Source organism: Monodelphis domestica, chromosome 1 (assembly GCF_027887165.1).
Source record: "Monodelphis domestica isolate mMonDom1 chromosome 1, mMonDom1.pri, whole genome shotgun sequence".
Classification (NCBI taxonomy): Eukaryota; Metazoa; Chordata; class Mammalia; order Didelphimorphia; family Didelphidae; genus Monodelphis; species Monodelphis domestica.
Window position 1 is genome coordinate 209,490,197 of NC_077227.1, and position 11,830 is coordinate 209,502,026.

Genomic DNA, 11,830 nt, shown 5'->3' on the forward strand with positions numbered 1-11,830 from the left:
TCATCCCACTAGAGAAAGCTACCTAGAGGCTCCTTGGTATGTCACAGAATCCCCAAGATGGAAGAAACTTTAGATGCTATCTAGCTCATCCCTAATAGAATTCCTTTTCAGTACATCCTAAGGCAATGGTTATCTAGTTTTTGCCTGAAGACCTCTACTGAGGTTTTCCCAGAGGCAGCCCATTTTGCTTAATTGTTAAGAAAATTCTCTATAGCAAGCTTAATCAGAGTCTGCAATTTTGACTCATTACTCCTGGTTCTGTGCTCTGGGGCCACATAGAGTAAATCTAATCCCTCTTAATAATTAAAAAAAAAAGATTATTCAATCTCCAACCAACATTTATTGAGTTTAGTATGTTCAAAATACTGTGACAGTATTCTGGAGAATATTATAAAAATGAGTCATGTAAAACAAGAAAAAAGGTTATACTCTAATAGAATCATAATCAGAAAAATCTTAGCCTACCCAAGACAACCAAATGTTCCTGCAGTTGATCTAGGCAGTTTCTTTAATTAGCGTTAGAGATCCAAGTTTCACAGTTTCTTTTAAGTATTAATTTTTCAATATTCTTTTTTTTTTAACCCTTTACCTTCCTCAGTACTATGTATTGGTTCCAAGGTAGAAGAATGGTAAGGGCGAGGCAATGAGGGTTAAGTGACTTGCTGAGGGTCACCTAGTTAGGAAGTGTCCAAGGCCAAATTTGAACCTAGGACCTCCTGTCTCTAGGCCTGGTTCTCAATTCACTGAGACAACTAGCTGCCTCCAATTTTTCAATATTCTTTAAAATGCCTTCCCTCATTTACTTTATGGAGAAAGCCTTCATTAAATGAATATTTATTTGGTGTTTATTATTTTCAGAATATAGAAGGTAATATGAAGATGTTCCTTCCCTTAAGTTACTTTTAATCTAATAAAGGAGATAAGAAAATAATAATAGATACAAATAAGACAGAAATGATGATAATATGAGGTAGAATGGTATATAGGACCCAGGAGATATAATATCAAAATGTTTACCAGAGGGTGAAAGAAATACTTGGTGTGATGTAGTGCAAATGTTGGTGGACATCAGTCAGGAAAAATGATTCCTATTTTCCTCCTGGTTCTTCCCACTGACTCTGGGAAAGCCATTTTATCTCTCTACAATTCAGAATCCTCATCAAAAAGATAAAGTGGTTGGAATAGAGTACCTATAATGTACCTTCTGGCCTTTGGAACTTCTGGCTGGTTGTGATTTGTAAAGACTTCAAGGAGATACTATTTCAGTTGGGCTTTTATTGATGGGAAGAATTTTAATAGAATGTAGAGTTAGAGATGGAGTTCTAGGAAAAGGCATGGAAGTGAGGAAAGTTTAGAACACATCTGAGGAACTAGTTTGGCTGTTAGGGTTAGGAAGGAGAATACAGTTCCAATACTATTAAGTATCAGAGTAAACTGAAGATTTAACACTAAAATTCAATAAGATAATGAAAATAGGATCTTTCTTAAAGAAATTTCTTTAGACTTCCGGTTAAGATGGCGGCTTAGAGAAAGCTAAAGCTCAGATCTCCGGAAAACCCTTCCCGACCGATCTCAAAATATAAGCTCCTAAGGCGCCGAAATTCAAAACAATCAACAGCACAGACCCTGGGAACCCTCCTCCTGGACCTGGACCCGGTTCAAAAGGTACGGCTCCCCTCAAAAGCCAGAACCCGAGATCACTCGGACCTCAGGGGTAGGAGTGCAGAGTCCAAGGCTCCCGGAAGCCGCAGCCCGGCCGGGCTCAGAGAGCAGAACCCTCAGGGCCTTCTACCCCAGTCCCAGTGAAAGTTACTGCCTGGGGCTTCCGCTGCAGAGAGCTGGTCTAAACAACAGCAACCCTCAGGGCGGGCAAGACAGCCTCACGGGCTGGATCCTGCTATCCAAGTCTCAGTGAAAGTCCTTACCCTCGGAGCTTGGGAAAGCTGCAGCCCATCCCCCCCGCAGGCCAACGAAACAGCCTCACGGCCAGCGATTCTGAAGGCAACTTCCGGAAATCGAGCCGGGGGGGGGGGGGGGGGGGGGGGGGGGGGGGGGAGAGTGTGGCCTCGTGGTCTGACCCTTCCATTCCAGTTCCAGTGAGGCATATTCAGTTTAACCCAGGGAAAGCTCATAGAACCATCTGCCCAGGACTAAAGCCTCTGATCACCAGACAGAGATAAGAAAAGCTAATCCTCCACATTCAGAGATGACAAACTCCACAGAAGCACAGAAGCCCCAAAATACCAAGAAAAATAAGAAGAAAGGGGCGACTTTGGACACATTCTATGGAGCCAAAATACAAAATACAGAGCAGATAGAAGATATACAAGAAAATTCTCCAAAATCTTCCAAAGGAAATAGAAACTCTCCACAAACCCATGAAGAATTTGAATCAGAAATGACGAAAAAGATGGAAGCCCTCTGGGAGGAAAAGTGGGAAATAATGCAAAAGAAATTCATGCATCTACAAAACCAGTTTGACCAAACTGTAAAAGAAAACCAGGCTTTAAAGCAAGAACTAATAAAGCAAAGCCAAAACACCAAGAAATTAGAAGAGAACATAAAATATCTCACCGACAAGGTGATAGATCTGGAAAATAGAGGGAGAAGAGAAAATTTAAGAATAATTGGACTCCCAGAAAAGCCAGAAATAAACACCAAACTGGACATGGTGATACAAGATATAATCAAAGAAAATTGCCCAGAGATTCTAGAACAAGGGGGCAATACAGCCACTGACAGAGCTCACAGAACACCTTCTACACTAAACCCCCAAAAGACAACTCCCAGGAATGTAATTGCCAAATTCCAAAGCTATCAAACAAAAGAAAAAATCCTACAGGAAGCCAGAAAAAGACAATTTAGATATAAAGGAATACCAATCAGGGTCACACAAGACCTTGCAAGTTCTACTCTGAATGATCGTAAGGCATGGAACATGATCTTCAGAAAGGCAAGAGAGCTGGGTCTCCAACCAAGAATCAGCTACCCAGCAAAACTGACTATATACTTCCAAGGGAAAGTATGGGCATTCAACAAAATAGAAGACTTCCAACTTTTTGCAAAGAAAAGACCAGAGCTCTGTGGAAAGTTTGATACCGAAAATCAAAGAGCAAGGAGTACCTGAAAAGGTAAATATTAAGGAAAGGGGAAAAATGTTATCTTCTTCTTTTACTCAAACTCTCTTCTATAAGGACTACATTTATATCAATCTATGTATACTAACATATGGGGAAAATGTAATGTATAAATAGGGGGTAAAGAAAGACCAAATAGAATAATGGTTCTCACACAAAGATTCACATGGGAAGGGGAGGGGAAGAAAACTCCTATAAGAAGGAGAGGAAGAGAGGGGGGGGGGTTTACTTAAACCTCAATCTCAGGGAAATCAACTCTGAGAGGGAAAAACATCCAGATCCATTGGGATCTTGAATTCTATCTTACCCAACAAGGGTAAGGAGAAGGGAAAACCAAGGGGGAGAAGGGGAGAGGGAGAACAAAAAGGGAGGGAAAGAGAGGGGGGAGGGGGAGGGAAGAAAAAGGGAGGGACTAAAAAGGGAAACATCAAGGGAGGGGACAAGGGGCACTGATTCAAAGTAAATCACTGGACTAAAAGGTAGAGCCGAAGAAGAAAAGGTTAGAATTAGGGAAGGCAATCAAAATGCCAGGGAGTCCACAAATGACAATCATAACTTTGAACGTGAATGGGATGAACTCACCCATAAAACGTAGACGAATAGCAGAATGGATTAGAATCCAAAACCCTACCATATGTTGTCTTCAAGAAACACACATGAGGCGGGTTGACACCCACAAGGTCAGAATTAAAGGATGGAGTAAGACCTTCTGGGCCTCAACTGATAGAAAGAAGGCAGGAGTGGTAATCATGATATCTGATAAAGCCAATGCAAAAATAGACCTGATCAAAAGGGATAGGGAAGGTAATTATATTTTGTTAAAAGGGACTCTAGACAACGAGGAAATATCATTAATCAACATGTATGCACCAAATAATATAGCACCCAAATTTCTAATGGAGAAACTAGGCGAATTGAAGGAAGAAATAGACAATAAAACCATACTAGTGGGAGACTTAAACCAACCATTATCAAATTTAGATAAATCAAATCAAAAAATAAATAAGAAAGAGGTAAAAGAAGTGAATGAAATCTTAGAAAAATTAGAATTAATAGACATATGGAGAAAAATAAATAGGGATAAAAAGGAATACACCTTCTTCTCAGCACCACATGGCACATTCACAAAAATTGACCATACATTAGGTCACAGAAACATAGCACACAAATGCAAAAAAGCAGAAATAATGAATGCAGCCTTCTCAGATCACAAGGCAATAAAAATAATGATTAGTAATGGTACATGGAAAACCAAATCTAAAACCAATTGGAAATTAAACAATATGATACTCCAAAACCGTTTAGTTAAAGAAGAAATCATAGAAACAATTAATAATTTCATCAAGGAAAATGACAATGGCGAAACATCCTTTCAAACCTTTTGGGATGCAGCCAAAGCGGTAATCAGAGGCAAATTCATATCCCTGAAAGCTTATATTAACAAACAAGGGAGAGCAGAGATCAATCAATTGGAAATGCAATTGAAAAAACTCGAAAGCGATCAAATTAAAAACCCCCAGCAGAAAACCAAATTAGAAATCCTAAAAATTAAGGGAGAAATTAATAAAATCAAAAGTGATAGAACTATTGATTTAATAAATAAGACAAGAAGATGGTACTTTGAAAAAACAAACAAAATAGACAAAGTACTGGTCAATCTAATTAAAAAAAGGAAGGAAGAAAAGCAAATTCACAGCATTAAAGATGAAAAGGGGGACAGCACCTCCAATGAGGAGGAAATTAAGGCAATCATTAGAAATTACTTTGCCCAATTATATGGCAACAAATACACCAATTTAGGAGAAATGGATGAATATATACAAAAATACAAACTGCCTAGACTAACAGAAGAGGAAATAGAATTCTTAAATAATCCCATATCAGAAATTGAAATCCATCAAGCCATCAAAGAACTTCCTAAGAAAAAATCCCCAGGGCCTGATGGATTCACCTGTGAATTCTATCAAACATTCAGAGAACAGTTAACCCCAATACTATACAAACTATTTGACATAATAAGCAAAGAGGGAGTTCTACCAAACTCCTTTTACGACACAAACATGGTACTGATTCCAAAACCAGGCAGGTCAAAAACAGAGAAAGAAAACTATAGGCCAATCTCCCTAATGAATATAGATGCAAAAATCTTAAATAGGATACTAGCAAAAAGACTCCAGCAAGTGATCAGAAGGATCATTCACCATGATCAAGTAGGATTCATACCAGGGATGCAGGGCTGGTTCAACATTAGGAAAACCATCCACATAATTGACCACATCAACAAGCAAACTAGCAAGAACCACATGATTATCTCAATAGATGCAGAAAAAGCCTTTGATAAAATACAACACCCATTCCTATTAAAAACACTAGAAAGCATAGGAATAGAAGGGTCATTCCTAAAAATAATAAACAGTATATATCTAAAACCAACAGCTAATATCATCTGCAATGGGGATAAACTAGATGCATTCCCAATAAGATCAGGAGTGAAACAAGGATGCCCATTATCACCCCTACTATTTGACATTGTACTAGAAACACTAGCAGTAGCAATTAGAGAAGATAAAGAAATTGAAGGCATCAAAATAGGCAAGGAGGAGACCAAGTTATCACTCTTTGCGGATGACATGATGGTCTACTTAAAGAATCCTAGAGATTCAACCAAAAAGCTAATTGAAATAATCAACAACTTTAGCAAAGTTGCAGGATACAAAATAAACCCACATAAATCATCAGCTTTTCTATATATCTCCAACACAGCTCAGCAGCAAGAACTAGAAAGAGAAATCCCATTCAAAATCACCTTAGACAAAATAAAATACCTAGGAATCTATCTCCGGAGACAAACACAGGAACTATATGAACACAACTACAAAACACTCGCCACACAACTAAAACTAGACCTGAACAAATGGAAAAACATTAACTGCTCATGGATAGGACGAGCCAATATAATAAAAATGACCATCCTACCCAAACTTATTTATCTATTTAGTGCCATACCCATTGAACTACCAAAATACTTCTTCACTGATTTAGAAAAAACCATAACAAAGTTCATTTGGAAGAACAAAAGATCAAGGATATCCAGGGAAATAATGAAAAAAAACACATACGATGGGGGCCTTGCAGTCCCTGACCTAAAACTATATTACAAAGCAGCAGTCATCAAAACAATTTGGTACTGGCTAAGAAACAGAAAGGAAGATCAGTGGAATAGACTGGGGGAAAGCGACCTCAGCAAGACAGTATATGATAAACCCAAAGATCCCAGCTTTTGGGACAAAAATCCACTATTCGATAAAAACTGCTGGGAAAATTGGAAGACAGTGTGGGAGAGACTAGGAATAGATCAACACCTCACACCCTACACCAAGATAAATTCAAAATGGGTGAGTGACTTAAACATAAAGAAGGAAACCATAAGTAAATTGGGTAAACACAGAATAGTATACATGTCAGACCTTTGGGAGGGGAAAGGCTTTAAAACCAAGCAAGATATAGAAAGAATCACAAAATGTAAAATAAATAATTTTGACTACATCAAACTAAAAAGCTTTTGTACAAACAAAACCAATATAACTAAAATCAGAAGGGAAACAACAAATTGGGAAAAAATCTTCATAGAAACCTCTGACAAAGGTTTAATTACTCATATTTATAATGAGCTAAATCAATTGTACAAAAAATCAAGCCATTCTCCAATTGATAAATGGGCAAGGGAAATGGATAGGCAGTTCTCAGATAAAGAAATCAAAACTATTAACAAGCACATGAAGAAGTGTTCTACATCTCTTATAATCAGAGAGATGCAAATCAAAACAACTCTGAGGTATCACCTCACACCTAGCAGATTGGCTAACATAACAGCAAAGGAAAGTAATGAATGCTGGAGGGGATGTGGCAAAGTAGGGACATTAATTCATTGCTGGTGGAGTTGTGAATTGATCCAACCATTCTGGAGGGCAATTTGGAACTATGCCCAAAGGGCGACAAAAGAATATCTACCCTTTGACCCAGCCATAGCACTGCTGGGTCTGTACCCCAAAGAGACAATGGACAAAAAGACTTGTACAAAAATATTCATAGCTGCGCTCTTTGTGGTGGCCCAAAACTGGAAAACGAGGGGATGCCCATCAATTGGGGAATGGCTGAACAAACTGTGGTATATGTTGGTGATGGAATACTATTGTGCTAAAAGGAATAATAAAGTGGAGGAGTTCCATGGAGACTGGAACAACCTCCAGGAAGTGATGCAGAGCGAGAGGAGCAGAACCAGGAGAACATTGTACACAGAGACTAATACACTGTGGTATAATCGAACGTAATGGACTTCTCCATTAGTGGCGGTGTAATGTCCCTGAACAACTTGCAGGGATCCAGGAGAAAAAAACACCATTCATAAGCAAAGGATAAACTATGGGAGTGGAAACACCGAGGAAAAGCAACTGCCTGAATACAGAGGTTGAGGGGACATGACAGAGGATAGACTCTAAATGAACACTCTAATGCAAATACTATCAACAAAGCAATGGGTTCAAATCAAGAAAACATCTAATGCCCAGTGGACTTACGCGTCGGCTATGGGGGGTGGGGGGGAGGAAAAGAAAATGATCTTTAACGAATAATGCTTGGAAATGATCAAATAAAATATATTTAAAAAAGAAAAAGAAATTTCTTTAAACATTTAATGGGAAATAAGCCTAGATTTATTTCACATGGGAAAATTTTTACAACTCTAATGTGAGCTGTGTGATAATCATTTTCAAAAGTCATTACTTGCCACTGGATAAATTTTTAAAATTGTCTACTGTAGCAGGATGCAGGGATTTAAAAAAATTGAAATAAGAAAGTATGTAACTGACACACAAGAATAAAAAGAGGGAAAGATTATTTAGCACCTCAGCAATGTGAATTCTCTAATAATTAAATGCAAGAGATTGACAGATTTTTACATTATATGTGCCAGCAAAATAAATGGATCCTGTTAAAGAAAATTTTTTAGGGGTTGCCTTGGGCAAAATAATAAAATAAGTGAAGTTTGTCTTTAACAATCTGCCATCCCAAAACATTCTGTCCTTAATCTCATTTTAAGAAGGAAAAATATGGGTAAATAGAGATTTTTACACATTAAAAAAAAAAACAAAAAACCCTTTTACTTTCTTAGCAGCAACTCCAAAATAAAAAGGCAAGGTCTAGGTAAATAGGATTAAGTGACTTGGCCAGGGCTGGAACAGCTAGGAAGTGGGAGGTCAAATTTGAATCTAGGACCTCCCAACTCTAAGGGCAGATGTTCTGTCCACTGGATACCTAGGTGGCCTCATGGTTTTGTTTATGGCACTTTCATTTACTAGAATATGGTTTAGCATCTACTATTTTATTCCCCTTGTTCCTTTTATTTAATAATAAAAAAACTCTTACCTATTGTCCTAGAATCCATATTAAGTATTGATTCTAAGGCAGAAGAGTGGTAAGGGCCAGGTAATAGAGGTTAAGTGCCTTGTCTGAGGTCATACAGCTAGAAATGTCTGAATCCAAATTTGAACCCAGGTCCTCTTGCCTACTGGTTTGGCACTCTATTCACTGTTACCATCCCCCCTTCCCCTGCCCTTTTAGATCAATGGTTTACCTTAGTTTCCTTAGTTTTTTTCCTCTCTTTTCTCCTAAGTCAAAATTCCTCCCACTCCTTTTCTTTTTTCTTGACTCCTTACCTCTTTCCTTGAGGTTCCCTACACCCCATCACTGCAATTTCTGTCCTCAGCCTGGAAGAGGGAGGCATATATATTAAGTCTAGAGCAAGTTTTATGGAATTATGGTATTGGGAGAACTGGGTCAGAGCTAGAGTGGCCTTCTCCAAATCATATGTTCTATTTTCAGAGCTACCCAGTGAAATACAAGAAAAGAAAAAAGTAACATTTTAATTAAAACTGGTAACTAAAAGAGCTTGTACATTTGACATTTTTGTTTTCTTGATGTCATATTTCAAAGATTTTGATTTTTTATTTCATTATCTTGTGTTTGATACTAAAATTCTCCTGATACTTCATCACAATGGTTTTAGAATGTTGTATTAGCAGAATACTCGCCCAAGCAGTGCTGAGATTGGTCTCAGCTAAATTGAAGGAGGCTCATCAAAACAAAGTTCATAAGATCAAGAAGCAAATTAAGAAACTCAACTACAACAGTGCAGTGCAGTTTTGAGTTGTGTGGGTGGAGAGAATGGTGCATAAATGAAATCTCAGCTTTTTAAGAAAAATTGCAGAGATATCCTAAACAGTTCTAGGAACATAATTATCTATTCAGTAGATATTATTACACTGATATATTTCTTATGGAATCCCTCAATAGAAGCTAGGTATTTAAACTGATACTACTTGCTTGATACTTCTCATGACAGTATAGCTGTGTGAACTTGGGTAAATCACTTAATCTGGTTAGTATCAATTCTAAAACAGAAGGTAAGGGTTTAAAAGAGTATTACAGAACTGCTCAAGTTGTCTGTTATGTGTACTTATGAGACCCTTTTGTGTAGTAATTTTTTTTTTGTGTAGGGAATATGTCTCATACTTGAAGGGAAAAAGTATAGAATCAGGAAAGGAACAGTCACAAGTGAAACAAATTATACTTCTGAAGATAGATCACAAAGAGGTAGAATTAAAAAGAAAAAAGTTAAAAACCAGAGAATGGGCCAGAAGTGGTAAAGCCAGGAGGGGTTAGAAATAAGAACAGACTTCAGTGATCAATTACCAGTGCTGAAAAGATTTCTTTTCTTCACTCCCTTCTTCTTTGTAAAGGGAAAAAAACCAGAAGAGGTTATGATGGAGGGAAATACAAACCTTCAGGACAGAAATGTGAATGAGATAAATTCATCCATAAAGTAGAGGAGAGAAGTAGAATGGATTAGAAAGCAGAGCCTAATAGTATTTTATTTATGTTCTATGAAACATTTGCAAAAATCTAGAGTAAGCCGAGGGGCTGGAAGCAAAATTTATTATGCTCCTGGCAAAATTTTAAAAGTAGAGGTAACTATCATGATCTAATAATAATAAAAAAGAACATTTTTAAATGAGATAAGCAGGGAAACTATATTATTCTTAAAGGCATCATAGATAATGTACCTGATACGATAGCATTTGAGTACTTGAAGGAAAGAAATTCCAGGGAGAAAAAACTGTAACCATAGGGATACCTCAATATGTTCCTTTTAGACACAGATAAAAGTAAGGCAGAAAAGTATCAATGAAAAATCTGGGTAAATTCAAAATATACTTTAAAAAGCCAAACTGCACCCAGTGGAGATTCATGGTTTCATATGTTATCCTCTTTTTCCATTTTTTGTATGCAGGGAAATATTCAGCTTTATCAATTCTACAATAAATAAAAAGGAAAACTGACAAAAATAAGGGAATTGGAGCAGATGAACTCTTAAGGTCTCTTCCTATGTTAAAATTTATGATTCTTATGATTCTATGACCTTACAGGTACTGTGGCATAATGGAAAGAGCACTGAATATCGAGTCCTGGTTTTTATTTGTGCTATAAGGCCATAAACAAAACATTTAACCTTAGTTATCTACAAAATGGGGATCATCATGCTTATCCTATTTGGATTGCTATGGGGAAATGTACTACTATATCCTTTTGGGGGCTAGGCTAACAAACTTCAGTGGATTTGTGATTATACCAATGTAGGCATTTCCTTCATTTGTGTAAATTGTAATCTCTTCCTTCACCCTCTGCACCTTTAAACTTTGGGTTTTTGTGATGGAAAAAAACTGGGATGGCATAACTGAAACTGATGTGAATTCTGGGTAAGTGAATTAATATATAAAATTATAATGGATATGTAACTTTTGGGTAAGTCACTTAACCTTTGGGTCCATAAATTTTATAAATTTAATAAAAATAAAATGTTGAAAATAAAGTCATTTTAGCATCAGTTTAAAAATAACTTTTCCTTAAAGTAATAGAGAGGAAATGAGGGAGTAAAAAGCATGTAGATGTGAATAGTGGGAGTGGTCGTTGTAATTAGAAAGAAAAAGAATTTCACCTCACTTTAAACACAAGTATTTATTGAGTTCATGACATTTTATATATACAATAATGACGTGTTCTAACTGCTGTGGGTCATAAGCAATAAAGTTTCATACAAAACACCTATAATTAAATTCTAAAATGTGTAATGAAACATTTAGTGTTTGTTGACTAAATGGCCTAAGAAGTCTATGAAAAGAATATGAGGATCAAGACTCAAGAACAATGCTTGTTTTAAATGTTGGGAAACTGGAACCTAGGAGTTATTACTTACTCCAAAGTAACATGCATATTTATTGGTACAGACTGGCCTTGAACTTTGATCCCATTGTAAGGTCAATCTACACAGCTTTGGAGAAGTTCCACTGCTATTTTGCTCAAGGCTGAGTCCATTTGGAAGCAGAGTAAGGAAACCTACTGAATCTGGGCAATGACAAGGGTCTTGGATGTTCAGTTCTAGTTCCAGAAGCCCTTGCAAACATCGTCTTAAGTTACATACCTAAAGAGGCTTCACGATATTAGAGCTCATTTCAGGGCACGTTTGGTTGCATCTACTCATTTAAAAAAAAAACCACCACTTAATCTCCTTTCTTAGAAATATCGGTTTCAAGGCCAGGGCGTTAAGGGCTAATTGGGATTAAGTGACTTGTCCAAGG